This window comes from Eumetopias jubatus, unplaced genomic scaffold, assembly GCF_037043125.1.
Source record: "Eumetopias jubatus isolate StellerSeaLion01/CBP00866 unplaced genomic scaffold, mEumJub1_p1.0 scaffold_8, whole genome shotgun sequence".
Classification (NCBI taxonomy): domain Eukaryota; kingdom Metazoa; phylum Chordata; class Mammalia; order Carnivora; family Otariidae; genus Eumetopias; species Eumetopias jubatus.
In genome coordinates, this window is record NW_028274814.1 from 48,188,838 (window position 1) to 48,209,181 (window position 20,344).

Below are 20,344 nucleotides of genomic sequence, written 5' to 3' on the forward strand. Positions count from 1 at the left end.
TTGGCAGAGAGTGCACCTGAGATTCTCTCCCTCTCCCTCAGCACCTCCCCTCCCATTCTCTCTCTCTGTCTCTCTCTCTCTAAAATAAATAAATAAATCTTTAAAAAATTAAAATATAAAAATAGCACTGGAGCTAAAAGAAATTTTTATAGAAAAATAACCACTACAAATAAACTGGGTATAAATAATTTAATTGTAATGCCAAAAGTACAAGTAGGGCTGGGAAGTCGTTTCTAACAGTGTTAGATAGGAAGTATCAGGGTTCCCAGCTCTCTGCTCAGTGGGAACACATTTTTAGTTCTATCATTAGGCAGGACGCTGGTTTTCTCTATAAAAGGGATATAAAGGTCTTTGCTACACATAGCAAGCAAAACGTTGATCCGTCAGAGTGAAAATAGGACAATAAACCCAATAAAGAAAACCCAGTCATTGAAAGCTCAGTGTGGCTGGCAGATAACGGCCCCTAAAAGACATCTATGTCCAAATCTCCAGAACTACGAATATGTTAGTTTTTAATCGTGTTAACATAGCAAAAGGGAATAAAGATTGCAGATGGAATTAAGCAACTGACCTTAAAACAGGGAGATTATTCTGGATTATCCTGAGAGTCCGATGTAATCACAAAGACCCTGAATGTGGAAGAAAAAGGCACAAGTATCACTGCCGGCATAAGGAGTGGGAGAAAAATGACATGGCTTTGCAGACGGAGGAGCCCCAAGCCACGGAACACAGGCAGTCTTTAGAAGCTGAGAAAAGGCAAGAAAAAGGATGCTCCCCTAGAGCCTCCATCAGCAATGCAGACCTGTCTACCCATCTTAGACTTCTGACTTCAAGAACTATAAGATAAAAATCTGTGTTGGTTTAAACCACCAAATGTGTGCTGATTTGTTACAGAAGCAGTAGGAAACTAACACACTCGGGGCGCCTGGGGGGCTCAGTCGGTTAAGCATCTGACTCTTAATTTCAGCTCAGGTCATGCTCTCAGGGTGGTGGGATCGAGCCCCGTGTCAGGCTCTGCACTGGGCGTGGAGCCTGCTTAAGATTCTCTCTCTCCCTCTCCCTCTGCCCCTGCCCCTACCCTCACCACCCACCCCCCTGCTCAGCGCACATACCCTCTCCCTCTCTCTCCTTTAAAAAAATAAAATAAAATAAAAATGGAAACCAACACACTCAGTTTAAAACAGAACTGCAGAATCACAAAACTCCCTGGAGGAGTTTGGAGCACATGCTTACAGGAGCTGGTTGCGAAGAGTTGGGAAAGGTGGGAAAACAAAGTTTCTGCAGAAGACAACTGAAATACATGTGCTCGACTAACTTTGAGTGTGTACATAATTCAAGCACAAGGAACTGTTATGGGTTGAAGTGTGCCACCCCAAAATTCATATGTTGAAGTCCTAGCTTCCAGTACCACAGAATGTGACCTTATTTGGAAATTGTCATTATAGAGGTAATTGAGACAAAAGGAGGTCATCCAATGTAACTGGTGTCCTTTTATTTTTTTTAAAGATTTTATTTATTTATTTATTTGACAGAGAGAGACACAGCGAAAGAGGGAATGCAAGCAGGGAGAGTGGGAGAGGGAGAAGCAGGTCTCCTGTGGAGCAGGAAGCCCAATGCGGGGCTTGATCCCAGGACCCTGGGATCATGACCCGAGCCGAAGGCAGACGCTTAACGACTGAGCCACCCAGGTGCCCCAACTGGTGTCCTCTTAAAAGGCAGAAATTTGAAGACACATATGCAGGAAGGATGCCGTATGAACATAAAGACAGCCATCTATCTACAAGCCAAAGAAAAAGGCCTGGGACAAATCTTTCCCTCCTGGCGCTCAGAAAGAACCAACACTGCCAACAGCTTGACTTCAGACTTCTAGCCTCCAGAACTATGAGACACTAAATCTCTATTGCTCAAGCCACTCAGCTTGTGGTACTTGGTTAGAGCAGCCCCAGCAAACTAACACCGTGATAAACGCACTGAAGAAAGGGTGTACGATTTTCACTAAAGCAAAACAGGTGTGCGGTCCTATTGAATTTTGCTTTCTTGAGGTTCACAGATACTGTGTTTTTTACAAACTGCAGGTTTGTGGCAACCTTGCATTTTTTTCAACATTTGCTCACTTTGTGTCTCTGTGTCACATTTTGGTTATTCTCACAATATTTCAAACTTTTTAAATTATTATTTTATTTGTTACCGTGGTCTGCAATCTGTGATTATGACTCGCTGAAATCTCAGGTAACAGTTAACATGCTTTTAGCAATAAAGTATTTTTTGAAAGATTTATTTATTTATATTGGGGGGGAGGGAAAGAGTCTTTTTTTAAAGATTTTATTTATTTCTTTTTTTAAAAAGATTTTATTTATTTGTTTGTCAGAGAGAGAGAGCACAAACAAGGAGAACGGCAGGCAGAGGGAGAAACAAGCTCCCCGCTGAGCAAGGAGCTGGATGCAGGACTCAATCCTAGGATCCTGGGATCATGACCTGAGTCTAAGGCAGATGCTTAACTGACTGAGCCACCCAGGCACCCCAAGATCTTATTTATTTCTTTGAGAGAGAGAGAGCATGCGCATGAGAGAGAGCGAGCAGGAGCTGGGGGGAGGGGCAGAGGGAGAGGGACAAACAGACTCCCCGCTTGGCAGGGAGCTTGAGGCAGGGCTGGATCCCCATCGCAGGACCCCAGGATCACAGCCTGAGCCCACGGCAGATGATTAACCCACTGAGCTACCCAGACACCCCTAGGGAGAGTCTTTATAAAAAAAAAAGATAATTTTTTTCTAAGATTTATTTATTTATTTGAGAGAGAGAGAGACAGAGATAGTGAGAGAGAGCATAGGCGAGGAGCAGAGGGAGAAGCAGGTTCCCTGCTGAGCAGGGAGCCCAACGTGGGGCTGGATCCTAGGACCCCGGGATCATGACCTATCCGAAGGCAGATGCGCAACCGATTGAGCCACCCAGATGCCCCTGATAATTTTTTTTTTAAGATTTTATTTATTTGTCAAAGAGAGAGAAAGAGCACAAGCAGGGGGAGCGGCAGGCAGAGGGAGAAGCAGGCTCCCCACTGAGCAGGGAGTCCTATGTGGGTCTCGATCCCAGGATCATGACCTGAGCCCAAGGTAAACCCTTAACTAACAAAGCCACCCATGAGTCCAGGAAAGAGAGTCTTAAGCTGACTCCACACTGAACATGGAGCCTGGTGCTGGGCTCTATCTCAAGACCCTGAGATCACAACCTGAGCAGAAAGCAAGAGCCTGACACTTTAACCAACCGTACCACCCAGGTGCCCGAGCAATAAAGTACTTCTAATTAAGGTATGCACATTGTTTTTTTACACATAATGCTATTGCACATTTAATGGACTACAGTACAGTGTAAATATAACTTTTATTTGCACTGGAATCAAACATTTCATTTGACTCCCTTCATTACAATGTTCGCTTTATTGCAGTGGTCTGAAACCAAACCCGCAATATCTCTGAAGTCTCCCCAAACAGTTGACCCTTGAACAATGCAGGGTTTAGGGACACCAACCCCCTGAGCAGCAGCAAATAAGCACATACCTTTTGATTCCCCAAAAACTGAACTACTACTAGCCTGTTGACCAGAAGTCTTACCAGTAACATAAACAATCGAGCAACACTTATTTTGTAGATTATATATATTATATACTGTACTCTTATAATAAAGTAAGCTAGAGAAAACACTTAAAAATCATAAGGAAGAGAAACTACATTTACAGCACTGTACTGAATTTATTTTTAAAAATCCATGTATAAGTAGACCCACCCGACTCAAACCCGGGTTGTTCCTGGGGCAACTGTACCTCTCACTAAAAGACCAGGCTGGCCCCTCCCCGGCGGGGAGGAGTACTGAGGAGGGTCAGTCAGGTGGAGGGCATTTCAGTGTGTGCGTGCTGCACCTTACAGGACGCTGAGTGCTTGACTTCCACAACTGCTGATGGCTCTCGCTAAGTAGCAGGAAGAAAGCTTGGTCTGAAATGTACGAGGAACTCAGATGGCAAGAGGATTCCTAACAGAAAGAGGCCACGGTCACCAAAATGACAGGGAAAGAAAGCAGACAAAATGCGGACGAGGTTGACAGGGAGAAGGGAAAGAGGCACAGAAACAGAGAAGACAAATTAAGAAGAAAACAGAAATTCGGTCACCAAGAAATGGCATATCGTACAGTCATAAACATATAAAACACGAAACCCATAAGATGTTCCTTCCAAAGAAATACAGGTTCATTCACCTGGTGATTATTGTTCGTTCACATAAAATTCGAACCGCCGCTCACAGCCGTCCCACTCTGGTCCTCCCTCTTTTCTTCCCAAACGTCCAGGTCCACCACTAGCTGCATCACAGCCATGCAGCGCCCACCCTTCCTGCCCCCCAACCCCAGTTCACTACCGTGTCCCTCCTCCGGCCACTCTGATTTCAGATGCAACTGGCTCAGCCAGAGGGGAAAAAACGATCGCTTTGGATACGACAAGGTGTGCCAGCCTCAAGGAAATGCCTTTCAGTCCCTCCTTCCCACTGGTGGGGCGTGGCTGCCGGCAAAGGATGGAGTTTGGGCGGGCTCCCCACAAAGGGAAGTCTGTGGGCACGGAGGTTTCCGGGACTCACCACACACTAGCCAGCAGGAAACCTCTGCTGAAACTGTAAAAGCTGCACTTGTTACTGATATACTTACTGAGTTCCTCCTCTAGTGATTGCTACATGGTCAGGTATAAAGGAGACGTTGAGTCCAAGTGAAAAATGGAAAGTCATATTATAAAGCGCAACAGCGCCACCTCATGCCCGACCTTATAGCAGCAGCCTCCATGGGTGCTGTAAAAGGTCCGGATTTGATCAGGATTTAGCTTGATGAGTCCTCTCCTGGGATAATCGCAACCTCCAGGCTTTGCTGGGGAATCGCTAAGGAATAAATGGAAATACAAGTATCAGTAGTAGGTAATCTGTCACTAGCATATGCTTTCTAAATACATTCTGGGCTCTTCTCTAGGGATATAGCATAAATGAAAGTAGTTCTATTACCTGCCCACATGGAATTTACAATCAGAGGAAACACGAAAGAAAATACAGGGCTGAAAGAATTCCAAATTAGATACTAACACTTAATACAAGTTCTATTAATGAAATGCGGGTCACAGATAACTTAAATAGGGGACCAGTTTGCTCAGCACTGATAGTATACCAAAAAAGCACCTATTTACAACAGAAAGAATTTAGGTACAGTGTAATGTGAAGTATTTAGAGACTGAGGTACTTTAATTCTCTAGAGGCTTCTCTACTGAAATTTGTCTTCCTTCAGAGCTCTTTTAAAATTGGATGAACTGGGGCACCTGGGTGGGTCAGTTGGTTAAGTGACTGCCTTCGACTCAGGTAATGATCCTGGGGTCTTGGGATCGAGTCCCGAGTCGGGCTCCCCCTGTTCTGCAGGGAGCCTGCTTCTCCCTCTCCCTCTCCCTCTGCTGTTCCCCCCCCCCCGCTTGTGTTCTCTCTCTCTCCCTCTCTCTGTCAAATAAATAAATCTTTTTTAAAAAATTGGATGAACTATACTAAATGTCACTGAATTGTACATTTAAAATGGTTCATGGGTAACTTTATGTTATATGAATATTACATTAATTTTTTTAAAAAAGGACGAAATCTCATCAGCCAACTGTTCTTCCCATCTTTTAGGTCATGATTGATTAATAAAAGCCGAGTGAACTGATCTGAGCCTCATATTATGCAATCTCCTACTCTGCTTTCCCAAGCATCGGAATCTCCTGAGGCAGAGGCTGGAGCTTGCTCATATTTGTAATTCGTGCAGCACCCTGTTAGACTGCTACATCCCCATTCTAATTTACAGAATTTTGTCTAAAAATCTCATTACTGTGAAGGAACTATTACAGTGATAGAAGTTACAACCTCTAGGACAGGGATTTTTTTAAAAAGCAAAATACAACAAAGAGGAAGAGGCCAGAATTTACTCTCCAATTTTATTGAGCAATTCAAATAAAAGATGAAAATTTTTTAAATCTCTGAGATAGAGAAAATTCTGGAAATAGCAATGCTCAGACCCAGAAACACCTAAGTACATACTAGATACAGTGCTAGTTAAACAAGGTATAAACAGAAGGTCTCATGTTTATACTCATGAATAGTGGCTAGATATCTGTTATTTCTTTTTTTCTCTACAAGTGTTCATTCCCTTATAATTTCAATTATTGCCTCTTTCTCAAATGTCTGGCCCTCTGACTCATTTTCAGCAAAGCTTCTGTCCCACCATTCCTGCCAGGTGGTTATTTCTGCCTCACAGTTAATTCATTAAGCGTTGGTTTGAGTGCTCATTATCTGCTCTGCTCATGTGAAGTGTTGAACTGTAGGAATTCACATTGAAATACCCACCGGAGACCTCTTCATTCTGCAGTTTACTCCAGACACACCTTCGCTATATTCTGCTCTCCTCGGAACTCCTGCAACAACCATCCGTTCATGTGTTACTTAGCACATTCTCTCTTGTTCTTCTGCACTTGTGAGGGATCCCCCGCTTGGAATCTGGTGCGGTGGATACTCCTGAAATCCATTTATGTGAGGCCTGGAGAAACCCCTGGGAAATCACTAATTATAAGGAAAAAGAGAGTCGGGGCAGGACTTACAACTGAGTCCTAAGGAAAGGAGACTGTAACTGTAACTGGTAGAGTTATTTCACAAAGCAACAACATCAACAAACTATATTAGACCCTGGGTAGCGTTGCTTTGGAACTGTTTCAAAGGCATTTAACACAGAAGTGAGGCAGACAGATTCTCCAACTTTATCTGAAAATGCAGCCCAGCTTCACCCTGGGAGGGCAGCGGCCTGCTGAAGCCTACCTGGAAGGCTTGCGCCGCACAGAGAAACAGAGCGATCCTGATGGGAGGCTGTAAATGGAGTCAGCAATTGTCTCTGCGGCAATGCCTGGCACCTAACTGGGGCTTCTCAGGCCTTGAGAGGACAGTAGACATGAGCAGAGTGAAACTAAGGCAGAGAAGGAAACCGGTAGACTCCACGTGGGAGCCGGGATTTGCATTGGCGAAAATTTACAATTTATTCCACTGCCCTGAGGACTCCCAGGGCCAGTTGAGGAACCGGTTTTTGAAACACTTCTGAGGTCCTGCAACTAACTAAAGACAAAGACAAAAGAACGTGGGCTATCACTATCAGTATGACCTCATGTTTAACCCAGGGTGGTGTGTCCTAGGAAATGTGGACTATGGGTATTTAAATTTGCATGCATACATTGTTTCTTTTTCTGTTGCCGAGGCAGCAAATTACCACAAATCCAGTGGCTAACACAATACAAAATTATTATTTTACAGTTCTCTAGGCCAGAAGTGGAACATTCATCGCTCTAGGCTAAAATCAAGGTACTGGCAGGGCTGTGTTCCTTTCTGGAGGCTTTTAGAGAAAATCTGTTTCCTTGGCTTTCCCAGCTTCTAGACCTCCCACATTTCTCAGTTGAGCCAGCAATGGCCAGTCTAGTCCTTCCCACATCACACGTGTGTTTCTCTGACCCCTATTCTATCATTATCTCTCTGTCTCTGACCACAACTGAGAAAGTTCTTTACTTGCAAGGACTCATGTTTTGTTTAGATTGGGCCCACAGGATAATTTCCCATCTAAAAAGTCTATAACCTTAGTCACATCTATAGAGTCCCTTCTGTTGTGGAAGATGACATAATCACAGCTTCTGAGGCTTAGATTATGAACTCTCAGGGCGTGGCGGGGCGTTATTCTGCCTACCACACATTGCTTGGTTGAGACTTTAGCATAAGGTCCATATCTCATACCTCTTTGTACTGTTTCCTGCAAATAGTGAGCAATCATAAGTGGTGTTGACCACAAAAGGAGTATCTCACTTGCCAACTACTTTTATTCTGGGAAAGAATATTCATATTCCCCATGGGGAGAAATGTGATGATTTGAGGCATTATGCCAACCATATGCTCCACTCATTTCTTCCTTGCCTTTTTCTCCCAAGATTCCCAAGATTCTCATAGAATCATTCAGTGTAGTTTAGAGATCAGTGACCTACAGCTAGTTTCCACAGCTTACACCAACTAGGACGGGTTGACTTTTCTGAGTCTCAGATTTCTCATTCGTGAAATGAAGAGGATGGAGGAAATTAGCTCCAAGTTTTTGTCAAGTCTTGCATCCTATGATTCCCTAACCCTTGAACACAAAAAACTCCTCTGCTCCAAATTCTTGCCCACTGATGACATCTCTGACAGGTATTCATCCAGTTCTGTCTAAACTTCCTCAATATGAGCAGCTGCTACCAGGCCCCTCATTCCATCCATAACAGCTCTGCTAACTAGAAAATTATTCCTCATACTAAGTTAGCTTCACTAACCTGCAATTTATTTGTAAAATGGAGGTGAAAAATATCTATCTCATCAGGTTGTTGAGTAGTTCATGTAAGAAAATATACTTGAAAGTATTCAAAAATCAAAAGCACTATATAACTGTTAACTGCCATATTATTATCTGATACTATTGATAATAACAATCTAGGTTATTATTAACCTCTCTTTGTGCAATCTGTGATGGGTTGTACACTTATTTTTTTAATTATATCTTATTTATTTCAGCCCCCTTCAGGCAAAACATTAAAGATAATCCTGAATCCATCTCTGACTTACACTCTGCTGGCTATAGTATTGAGACATGGTCAACCACAAGTTGATTAAAAAAAAAAAAAACTATTAAAAAATTTCTACATACCTCATAAGGCACCTGGCTGGCTCAGTTGGTAGAGTGTGCGACTCTTGATCTTGGGGTTGTGAGTTCAAGTTTAGATTATTAAGATGTCATTTCTAACCAATCATACTTTGTAAACATAACAATAAACAATCTTTGGTGAGCTAACAAACAGAAAGTTTGTAAGTGAGCAAAGCTGAGGACCTGGTTTCGTCATGACCATGCCCCTACCAAGTGCAGCATGAATAACGGACTAGTCTTTTTGCAGGTCCTTCCTTTGCCTTGCACTACAATGTGGCATAAAGAGAAAAACATAGATCCTATAGCCAATCAGACCGTGATTGAAACCCAGATTCACCTCTTAACACTTCATGCTTTGGAATTGTGGCAGACTGTGGGAGATTCTGCTCACTTAACTTATTTCTTCTCTCCAGGTGCAATTAAGGGCTTGCTCGGCCCCCTTAAATCTAGGTACTGCCATGTAACTATCTCTCGCCCATGGACTCTGAGCATTAGTGATATGTCCCTCATAGTCTGAAACAGACTTGCTGTCTCATTGCCCCATCTCCTGGCTGGATGGCAGCAGGACAAGCTGAAACCACACATTCAAGACGACAGAGCTACAGAACGGAAGGAGACTATTCCTAAGTAGCCCAGGGGAGGAAAACTGCCCGGGGGAGCAACCTAACCAAACATGTCTGTAAGAAAAAAAAAAAGTGTATTCTATTAAGCCACAGAAATTTAAGAATGGTTGTTACAGCAGCTCACATTAATTACCCCGAGGAATGCAAGCATACTAGTTTTTCAGAGCTGCTGGTTTCCACACCAGTAAAAGGGAAGTAGAATGTCTTGCAGTAAAGGTAGAAGATAATATATTTACAATGCTTGGTACCTAGGTTACTTTAGTGAGAGCTATATAAAGTAGGAGGAAAATATAAAGATATGCTTGTACTTTTATCTTGAAATATGTAAAAATGAACTTTCACTAAAATTCACTATGTTTTCATATGAAAGTGACAATGGCACACTCGGCATCTGTTTGTCAGAGTGTCCATGTATCATATATGGAAGACAAGGGATCCTGGGGGAAAAAAAACGGCAATCACGTGAAACGAATTAATCATTTGTAAGATGTATTTGTTCATGTTTAACATAATGCAAACTGTGATGATATCGTTGTGGTTCATTTTGTAAAATCAAAACCATTAAATAGTATAAACATAGCAATACTTTGACATGAGAAGGGGAGTAATACTGAAAACCATGTGTCTTATAGTGAGCATTACACAGAGAAGTTGAGTCACTAGGCTGTATGCCTGACACGAATGTAACACTGTATGTCAACTATACTCAAAAAAACTACAAGTGAAGAAAAGGAAAATAAAGAAAAAAAATTGTCCTATTCAGGATTACTGTTTTAACAACCATCAAAGTACTTAAGGGAATTGTCACATTTAAAATATTATACATTTTCCTTTTATAAAGGCAGGTCTCCTAAATTTGCTCTTTTCTGTGGTCAGTGACTGGCAGGAGTATGCTACCAAACAGATAGTTTTAGAAAAAATGAACATCTTCAAAGTAAAAGTGATTTTTTACAAGGAGTAAAACTGTTCACAATGAGTAAAAATGGAATTTTTTTGAAAAGAACCTCTGCTATGGAGTTTTAAAATAGGTTTTTGGAAATGTTACTGTTCATCATCTTGTGTTTTTGTTTTGTTGCTGAAATATAATATTGCTCACATATGAATTCATATTTACATGTTGTAAAACTTAAAAGAATTTTCTAACCTCTTTAAAAGTTATCTAGTTTCCATTCATTTTGAAAGTTATTGTTATGTAACTGGTTTACGCAAAGTATTTTGATACCAAGTAAATGGAAATTTTCTATGCAAATTTCAACAAAAACACTTATATAATTGGTCGATGGAGTAAAAAGTATATATGAAAGAGGCAAAATACTTCTCTTCCATTTGAGCCCATATATTCTTTTCAGCTATTCCAGCCAAAGAAATCAACTATCAAATTAAAATGAACAAAGAAATAGAATAAGCCAATAGCTTTACAAATAATGAAACATTTTAAATCACCATACTGATTTAACTATCTTAGTAAGAAGCTTGTTATATTAATAAAAAATTTTTGCACAATATTTCATCTTTCATCTTTATTTTTTATGTTTCATAACATATGCTATGAGTATATACTCACACATACATACATGTGGTTTATATATTAAAAGTATACATGTTTCAGGGTGCATGCTTACTTTAAAAATTTATTCAAATTGATTTATCTATTAGAATAGATGATTAAAAGAACAGAGAGATGACTGCTCTCAATGGTAGTGATATTATCTAAAATTTACATAACTTGACATGGAATTACTAGCAAAGTATCATGACAAAACCTCTACAATGGAGTCTTCTGTTTATTAACTTCAGGGAATTTATTCCTGAGAGTAGTGGCAGGATTAAAAGACAATCCCCCTGCACCCTCTAAGTTAGAAATACACAAATGGGCATTGTGAGGAGTTAAGATTGAGAAGGGAAATGCAAATCAAAAGCACCGGAAAAGTCTTCCTGGGTTTTATCTTTCAACTGCCGTCATTATCTGTAAGGGAAGATGGTACTGATATAATTAACAACCACTATCTCGATATCCACCGATTGCTGCTTGTTTGGGAGATGGAAATGATTAACTGCACATGGCACCAGCAGTTTAATGTCTAAGAAGAAAGGGGGGAAAGGACGAAGCAGAGATGTAGGCAGGGAAAGACCTGGAAAGTTCAGCTCTGTAAAGAAAATGACTTCAGTCATTCTTAACCATTACTAGTATGTTTTACTTTGAACTTCAGCGTTATCTCAAACAATGCTTGTCAAAAAGGCTCTAGTATTACAATTTAAGCACACTATTCTAAACCGACATGAAGTGAGCAGAGAGGGCAAAGTGTCTGATCCGTGTTCAGCGTCTCGCTTAACTGAGTTGGTTATACTTACTTACAGCACAATCTTGTTCCCACACACGTGGAACACTCTATGTAGACTGCTGGCTCCACGAATCTTTGCCCTATAATTATGTACAGATATAGATTACAGGTCTCAGCCAGTGAAATATAATTCTCTGGTGCCATGCCTAGGTGTGACCTTGACAGAGTAACACACAAAGGACAATGGCATATTAGAGTGGAGGGAAGGCTAAGGATAATTCTGAAATGACTTCACTCTGACCACCAATTGAAAACCACTGATTCAGGGCACCTGGGTGGCTCAGTCGGTTAAGTGTCTGCCTTCAGCTCAGGTCATGATCTCAGGGTCCTGGGATCGAATTCCACGTTGGGCTCGCAGGGAGTCTGCTTCTCTCTCTGCCCCTCCTCCCACTTGTTCTCTCAATCTCTCTCTCTCTAATAAATAAATAAAATCTTAAAAAAAAATAATTCCTCCAATCCTTTCCTTTCAGGCAAAGACATTGAGACCATGATGTTGAGTATCTTGAGGTTAAAAATTGTGAAAGCTTTGGACTTGAACCTAGATCTACTCATTTCCAGGCTTTTCTCCCTATGGCCTCTATTTCTGTGGGTTTGAGCCTTATAATAAACTTGTGTGACCTGGATCCACAATGCCCTTACTTACTAAATGGCAACAAAAGGTGCTAGCCAGGGGGCATCTGACTGGCTCAGTCGGTAGAGCATGTCACTCTTGATCTCAGGCTCAGGAGTTCAAGACCCACCTTAGGCGTGGAGACTACTTAAAAAAAGCAAAACAAAACAACAACAAAAACTAGCCATGATTGTTGTGAAGATCTAAAGCAATAAGAACATTGGTACTTAGGGGCGCCTGGGTGGTTCAGTCGTTAAGCTTCTGCCTTTGGCTCAGGTCATGATCCCAGGGTCCTGGGATCGAACCCCGCATCGAGCTCCCCGCTCGGCGGGAAGCCTGCTTCTCCGTCTCCAGCTCCCCGCTGCTTGTGTTCCCTCTCTCACTGTCCTTTTTTTTTTAAAGATTTTATTTATTTATATGACAGAGAGAGAGAGAAAGAGAGAGCACACAAGCAGGGGGAACAGCAGAGGGAGAGGGAGAAGCAGGTTCCCCGCTGAGCAGGGAGCCTGATGCGGGCCTCAATCCCAGGACCCAGGACCATGACCCGAGACAAAGGCAGACACTCAACTGACTGAGCCACCCAGGTGCCCCTCTCACTGTCTTTCTTTGTCAAAAAAAACAAAACAACAAAAAACATTGGTACTTAATGTATTCTTCATTTGTACAAGAAACTTTAAAGTTTCTAAGTTAATGATACCATAATTTCTTACTTTTTTTCCACAAATTTTTTTTCCCCACAAAATTTTTATAATCTTGTATTTTGTCCTACCTGATTCCTTAAACATTTGAAGGAGTTAAGATAGGTTTAAGTTAGGTCTATAGGAGTCTACAATAGAGGTTTCAAAACGGGAGAGGTGCTAAGATCTTGCCCTTGCTTCACATCAGCTGGCTCAAACTAGGTCTTTCAACAAACTCAGTCAGTATAAGGCCCCAGATTTCTCTTGTCTCCCCCAAAACTTAGCAGTATCATGTTCATGGAGCAGAGACCACTGGGCCCAGACAGTTAGATGCCAACCACCCACCCCGTGCAAGAATATAGAAAAACTTAACAACACCATCAATCAACAGGATCTAGTTGACATTTATAGAACACTCTACTCAAAAATAACAAAATTCTTTTTAGAAAGCCATAAAATATTCACTAAGATAGGCTATATCTTAGGCCATAAACCAAAATAATACTCAACAAATTTTAAAGTATTAAAATCACACAGTGCATACTCTGACTGTAACGGATAAAATTAGAAATTAATATCAGAAAGATAACAGAAAGAGATCACTAAGAACTTGGAAATTAAACATCACACTTCTAAATGGGTCAATGAGAAAGTCTCAAGAAAAATTTAAAAATACATTAAACTGTATGAAAATGTAAATACATTTGAAATTTGTGAGGTACAGGTAAAGCAGTGCTGACAGGGAGATTTATAGCATTAAATGCTTATATTAGAACAGGAGAGCAGATGCCTGGGTGGCTCAGTCCATTAAGCATGTGACTCAACCTCAGCTCAGGTCTTGATCTCAGGGTCATGAGTTCAAGCCCCTCATTGGTCTCCACACTGGGTGTGGAGCCTACATGAAAAAAAAAATTATGGGAAAAGTCTCAAATCAATAATCTGAAGAAGTTAGAAAAATAAGAGCAAAATAAACCCAAAGCAAGCCGAAAGAAGAAAATAATAAAGAGAAGTCAATGAAATGAAAAAATAGAAAACCAGAAAAAATAATCAATAAAACAAAAAGCTAGGTTTTGAAAAGATCATTAAAGTTGAAAACCTGGGGCACCTGGGTGGCTCAGTCAGTTAAGCATCTGCCTTTGGCTCAGGTCATGATCCTAGGGTCCTGGGATCAAGCCCCACACTGGGCTCCCTGCTCAGTGGGGGGCCTGCTTCTCCTTCTCTCACTGCCCCTGCTTGTGTTCCCTCTCTCGCTGTGTCTCTCTCTGTCAAATAAATAAATAAAATCTTTTTTTTTTTTTTTAAAGTTGAAAGCCTCTGGTGAGACTAACAAAAAAAGAAAAAAGAAGAAAACTATAAATATCAGGAATGAAACATATCACTACCATTTCTGGAGACATAGGACAATAAAGAAATACCTTAATAACTCTTCACACATACATTTGATGACTTAGATAAAACGGACCAATTCTTCAAAAAACACCAACTACCACAACTCATCCAATATGAAATAATTTGGATAGGCCCATTACTATTAAATTAAATTTGGAGTTAGAATTTCTCAAAAAAGAAATCCCTAGACTCAGATGGCTTCACTGAAGAATTCTACCAAATGTTTGAAGAAAAACTAACAACTCTACACTATGTCTTTCAGAAAATAAAAGAGGAAGGAGCCTTTCCCAGCTCATTTCATAAGGCCAGTATTACCCTGATAGCACAACCAGAAGAATAGCACAAAACGAAAACTACACACCAATATCCCTCATGCACAGAGATGTAAAAATCCTGAACAAAATATTAGCAAATTAAATCTAATATTATATTTAAAAATTTATACAGTATGAGAGTCTTAGTCTGTTCAGGATCCTATAACAAAATACCCCAAGCTGGGTAGGTTAGGAATTGATTTCCAATAGTTCTGGAGGCTGAGAGTTCAAGATTAAGGTGCCTGCAGGGTCAAGTTCTGGTGAAGGCCCTCTTCCCGGCTTTTGGCCAGTGTATTCTTCCCACTGTGTCCTCACACAAGGTAATGGGCTAGAGATCTCTGTAATGCCTCTTTTAGAAGAACGCTCCACCATCATGATCTAAGCAGCTCCCAAAGTCCCCACCTTCTGACACCATCACACTGGCATTAGAATTTCAATGTATTACTTTTGGGGGGATACAAACATTCAGACCACAGCAATGACTGAGTGCATTTATTCCAGGGATACTAGGCTGGTTCAGTATTTGAAAAGCAACCAGTGTAATCCACCATACTAATGGGCTAAAGAGAAAAATCATGATTGTATCAACTGATGCAGAAAAAGTATTAGACAAAATTCAACACCCGGTCGGAATAAAAACTCCCAGCAAACTAGGAATAGAGCGATCTTCCTCAACTTGATAGAGAGCATCTAAAAAAATACCTACAGCTAATATGATATTTAATGGTCAAAGACTGAATGCTCTCCCTCTCTAATATTGGCAACAAGGCAAGAATATTCACTCTAACCATTCTTAGTCGGTATAGTATGGAAGGTCCTAGCCAGCCAGTACAGTAAGGCAAAAAAAGGAAATAAAGGGAACACACATTAGAAAGGAAGAAATAAAGTGCCTGTATTTGCAAATAACATAATGAAAATCCTGTTCCTAACAACATGGAAAACCCCAAAGAATCTACAATAAATAAATAAATACAATCAATCAATCAATCAATCAATAAATCCTGGAACTGACAAATAAGTTCATTGAATTTGTAGGATACAAGGTCTACATATAAAAATCTATTGTATTTCTAGGGGTGACTGGGTGGCTCAGTCGTTAAGCGTCTGCCTTCGGCTCAGGTCATGATCCCGGGGTCCTGGGATCCAGCCCCGCATCGAGCTCCCTGCTCAGTGGGAAGCCTGCTTCTCCCTCTCCCACTCCCTCTGCTTGTGTTCCTTCTCTCACTCCTCTCTCTGTGTCAAATAAATAAATAAAATCTTTTTTAAAAAAATCTATTGTATTTCTATATACTAGTGATGAGAAAGAGGAAGCTGATATTAAAAACAATACCATTTGCAATTCCTAAAAACAAAATGAAATACTTTGGTATTGATCTAACAAAACATGTACAGGACTTGTATGCTAAAAACCAAAACACTGATGAAAAAAATCAAAGATTTGAAGAAATAGACACATGCCATGTTCTTGGATTAGAAGACTCAATGTCAATCCTCTTCAAATTGATCTGCGGATTTAATATATCCCCTATCAAAATCCCAGCAAGACTTCTTGTAGAAGAAGTCTTGTAGAAATCAACAAGCTTATCCCAAAATGTACATGAAGGGGCCAAAAAACTAGAATAGCTAAAATAATTTTGAAAAAATAAAGTGGGAGGAATCATTCTACCTGATTTTAAGACTTACAGTACTCAAGACAATGTGTTATTGGTGGAGGGACAGACAAACTAGAGCAATAGAACAGAATGAAGACCCCAGAAATAAACCCACATTGAGTTCGGCCAACTGGATTTTAGCAAAGGTATAAAAGCAGTGCATTTAAGTGAGAATAGTCTTTTCAAGAAATCGTTCTAGGATGACTGGAAATCCATAGGCAAAAAATTGAAACCCACCCTAAATCTTACAACTCATACAAAAATTATCTGAGAGGAAAACAGAAGAAAATCTTTAAGATTTAGGCTGGGTGAAGAGTTCTTAGACATGAAACCAATACCACAATCGCTAAAGAAAAAATAATTAGACTTCATCAGAATTAAAAACTTTCACTCTAAAAAAGGCAGTGTTAAAGAGGATGAAAAAACACCTTACAAACTGAAGAAAGAGTATTTGCAAATAGTTGACAAAAGACTCATATCAAGATTACATACAGAACGCTCAAAATTTAAATAGTTTAAGCCAAAAACAAAATAAAGTCCAATAAAAAAATTTATAAAAAACATGAATGGACATTTTACCAGAAAGGAAAAATACACAGCAAACAGGCACGGGAAAATATATTCAACATCATTAGCTATTAGGGAAATGTGAATTAAAACCATAATAAATATCACCAGACACATAGAAGAGCTCAAATTTTGAAAGTGACAATACCAAATGCTCACAAGAATGTAGAGAGGTGCTCATACATTGCTGCTGCAAATTAAAATGATATGTATTAGTTTGCTAAGGTTGCCACAACAAAACACCACAGAGTGGCTTAAACAACAGAAATTTATTTTCTTACAGTTCCGGAGCCGGAAGTCCAAGATCAAGGTGGCAGTTCTGGCTTCTCCTGAGGCCTCTCGTGGCTTGCGGATGGCTGCCCTCTTGCTGCCTCTTCATGTTGTCATCCCTCTGTGCATGTGAGCCCCCAGTGTCTGCACCTCCCTCATTTTGTAACAGTAGCAGTTCTATCAGATCAGGGCCTCATTTTAACTTAATCACTTCCTCAAAGACCTAATCCCCAAATATGGTTACATTCTGAGGTAGTGGGGGTTAGGACTTCAACATGAATTTAGAAGGGACACAATTCAGCCATAACAGCCATTTTAGAAAATGGTTTAGGAATTTCATAATCACACACACACACACACACACACACACTTCCCAATAATTTTATTGGTTGAGAAGTTCTGTTCTCAACTGATCAAAGGGACTTTTACCCGTGGCGCCATGTCCATGCAGTAGGCTCAGGAGTCATTTTGAACCCCACATGTGAAGTCCCCTTTGAATTAAACAGTGAGATCAATGCAGGAAAAAAAACTATGGTAATAACATATAGTGATTTCTCATCTCTTCTATTACATGCCTCCGTTCTATAACCCTCTTAATAGAATACTGAGCAAAAACTACAGAGATGTAGGGAGGGATCGACAAGCTAAGCAACCTCTGTCACGTTACCAGTGTGGATTTCAGCTCCATTACAGCTTGCCATCCCTTTGTGAAAATCTGGGTGGTTCTGGAGTTAGATTGTCAGATGAAATGCTTTCACCCTAAGAAAATGACAAAACTAATATAGTATCACCTTTGCTGAACAAGATTACCTAGTTTTTAGAGATTTATAACAGCCTGTTTCCTTTCTAGACTTCTCCTATTAAACAAGAAAGACACCTATGCCATGATATACAAAATCACTCTTCTGGAGTCAAGAGATTACATTTATTTTCTCCTCTTTTCAACTGAAACCGAGTACTAGCTTCCAGAAGTTTCAATCTGCATCAGCTCTAAGATTTAAACAACTTTATTACTTCAAAATCTCAAAGTATTCGTCTGTTTAAATACATTTTTCCATTCCACGAAGAGCTAAAGCACTTTCAAAAATTGCACCTTTGCAATGCAGGAGCCCCTTAGAATACTGTGTCAGTTGAGCTATTTGTGATACAAAAGCACCAAGCATCACTCTTGGCAAATAGTAGGCATGCAAATATTTCGAGTTGTGTAGGGTTTCTCTACAGGTGCTGTTCCATCACACATGCAAAATTCATGAGCTTACTAACCAATCACAGCTAATGTGTGATCAATGGAAGACAGCATTCTAGTTAATCTCCAGCTATGTTCCCACCCAGATAGCCTCTGTTTCTTGATAAAGCAATTCAAGTCCCTGATCCCTTGCTGTAAAAGGAAAACAACAACAACAACAACAAACTTATTTCAGGCCCATCCTCACATCAAATCCAATTCTTTCTTCTGTACCTTCAAACCCGTGTTTTAGGATTATACTTATACCCACTACCAAAGATTTCCCCCCCGACTCTTTGCATGCATTGTTACATTGTTTTTCCTCCAGAAATAGATTAACAGTAAACCTGGAAATAGATGGAGAGTATTTAGAGGTAAGGATGTTGGAACTATGACATAAAGTGTTTATAATTGCAATTTTTAAAAAAGCCTCAATATCCAGTAAGTGGGCTGACAAAATTATGGATAGCTATATAATTGAAATGTTGTGCAGCCAGTACAAATGATGAGAGGACTCTGCCTAAGCTTGATAATGGAGTAACAATAAAGATAAGTAGATGGGCAAAAAATGTAAATGCCAGTATATAAAGACATTCAAAAAATGTTTGAAAGACTCCACAATAAAATTGTTTAAAATGAGCAGGAAGGGGTTGGGGGGGAAGTTAGAACACCAGCTGGGCAGTAAACCTACCCATGGCATTATAAAAACGGATCTAATGTTTGTTGCTAGAATAACAACAATTAAAACCCCTTCCCCCTCCCTGAGTTGCATCAGTTTGCCAAACACACACACACCCCCGTGAACATAAAAGATCTGAAATAGATCTTTTTTTAAAAAACATACTACCTGGTTGCCTTAAGGGAATCAGAACTAAGATGACATTTCTTCATAAAATATTTTATACCTTTGAATATTTTTTGCCTTGTGCAACTTTGGTTTTTTTTGAACTTGCAAGGCAATACAAGTTCTTGAACAATCCACTTTCCCTTGCTTGCCATCTCTTAAACAGGCCAAGTATGCACGTTCCCTCCCTGCAGTCTTTGCACCTGCTCTCCCTGCTTTGAATGTTCTTCTCCCTAGAAATTCAAATGGTTATTGATCTCCCACCTCATGAATCCATTTATATATTCTGTTATCATTTAGAGACCACCCACCCCTGTTTAAAATAAATGTACCTCCTGCAATTATGCCAATCTTTAACCCTTTACCATGTTTTTTCTTTTATAATATTTATTGCCCTCTGACATTAAATTTCACATTTGTTTACATTTGTTTATTCTCGATATTCACTCACTAAAATGCAAGCTCACTGGGACTAGAGTCTTTTGTTGGTTTGTGCCCTCCTAGCCACCAGAATAATGCTTGGCACAAACCTAGGGCTCAACATGTACCTGATTTAAAGGATAAATTTGAAAGGTGCAGTGTATCTGAGAAGTAACTACATAGCATTGACATATACTGTAACATTTCTCAATTTGAGGGCACCACCTTCCCAGGGGGGGAAGAAATTTCTAGTGCAGTTGGAAAGGGGCCCCTCCTCTTCCGCTTTTCTGAAAGACACACATGTAAACATATAACATGGCAGTTGGTGTTGAAAACCTCAGGTTGGAGGTTCAAGAAGGTCAGAACTCCTAACTCCTTCATTTATATAAAGAAAACTAATCTAAATGCCATCACATCACCTCAACGAAGAGTATTCGAGAGATAGAGAGTACGAATGAAGCATGCCCACTGCCGAACTCAGACAAGAACTTGTTCCTTCCCAGCTATACCCTTCTAAGAGGAATCCCATGGTCTCGAGCTCATATGCCTACATTTTATCAAATAGCACTAATGCACCTTTACATTGGCTCTGAGTTTACTATTTTGTGAATAAAGTGGTGTGAAAAGACAAAACATATGCTAAGATAGGAAAACATACTCCAGTCATACACC

At 40.2% G+C, this 20,344-nt stretch overlaps 1 protein-coding gene across 2 annotated transcripts in view; it reads right to left on the minus strand.

Annotated features, from left to right (window-relative positions):
- Positions 1 to 4,498, minus strand: part of STYK1 (STY kinase 1) — a 39,362-nt gene extending 34,864 nt beyond the window's left edge. The window contains exons 1-2 of one of the 2 annotated variants that reach the window (XM_028119861.2): positions 4,401 to 4,498; positions 572 to 629 (exon numbers count right to left, since the gene is read on the minus strand). The gene's annotated coding sequence lies outside the window, so the exon portion shown is untranslated. Of the gene's footprint in view, positions 1 to 571; positions 630 to 4,242; positions 4,349 to 4,400 lie in introns of those variants that run through there. The other variant, XM_028119859.2, reaches the window with a different exon arrangement.
- Between the last annotated feature and the right edge of the window lie 15,846 nt (positions 4,499 to 20,344).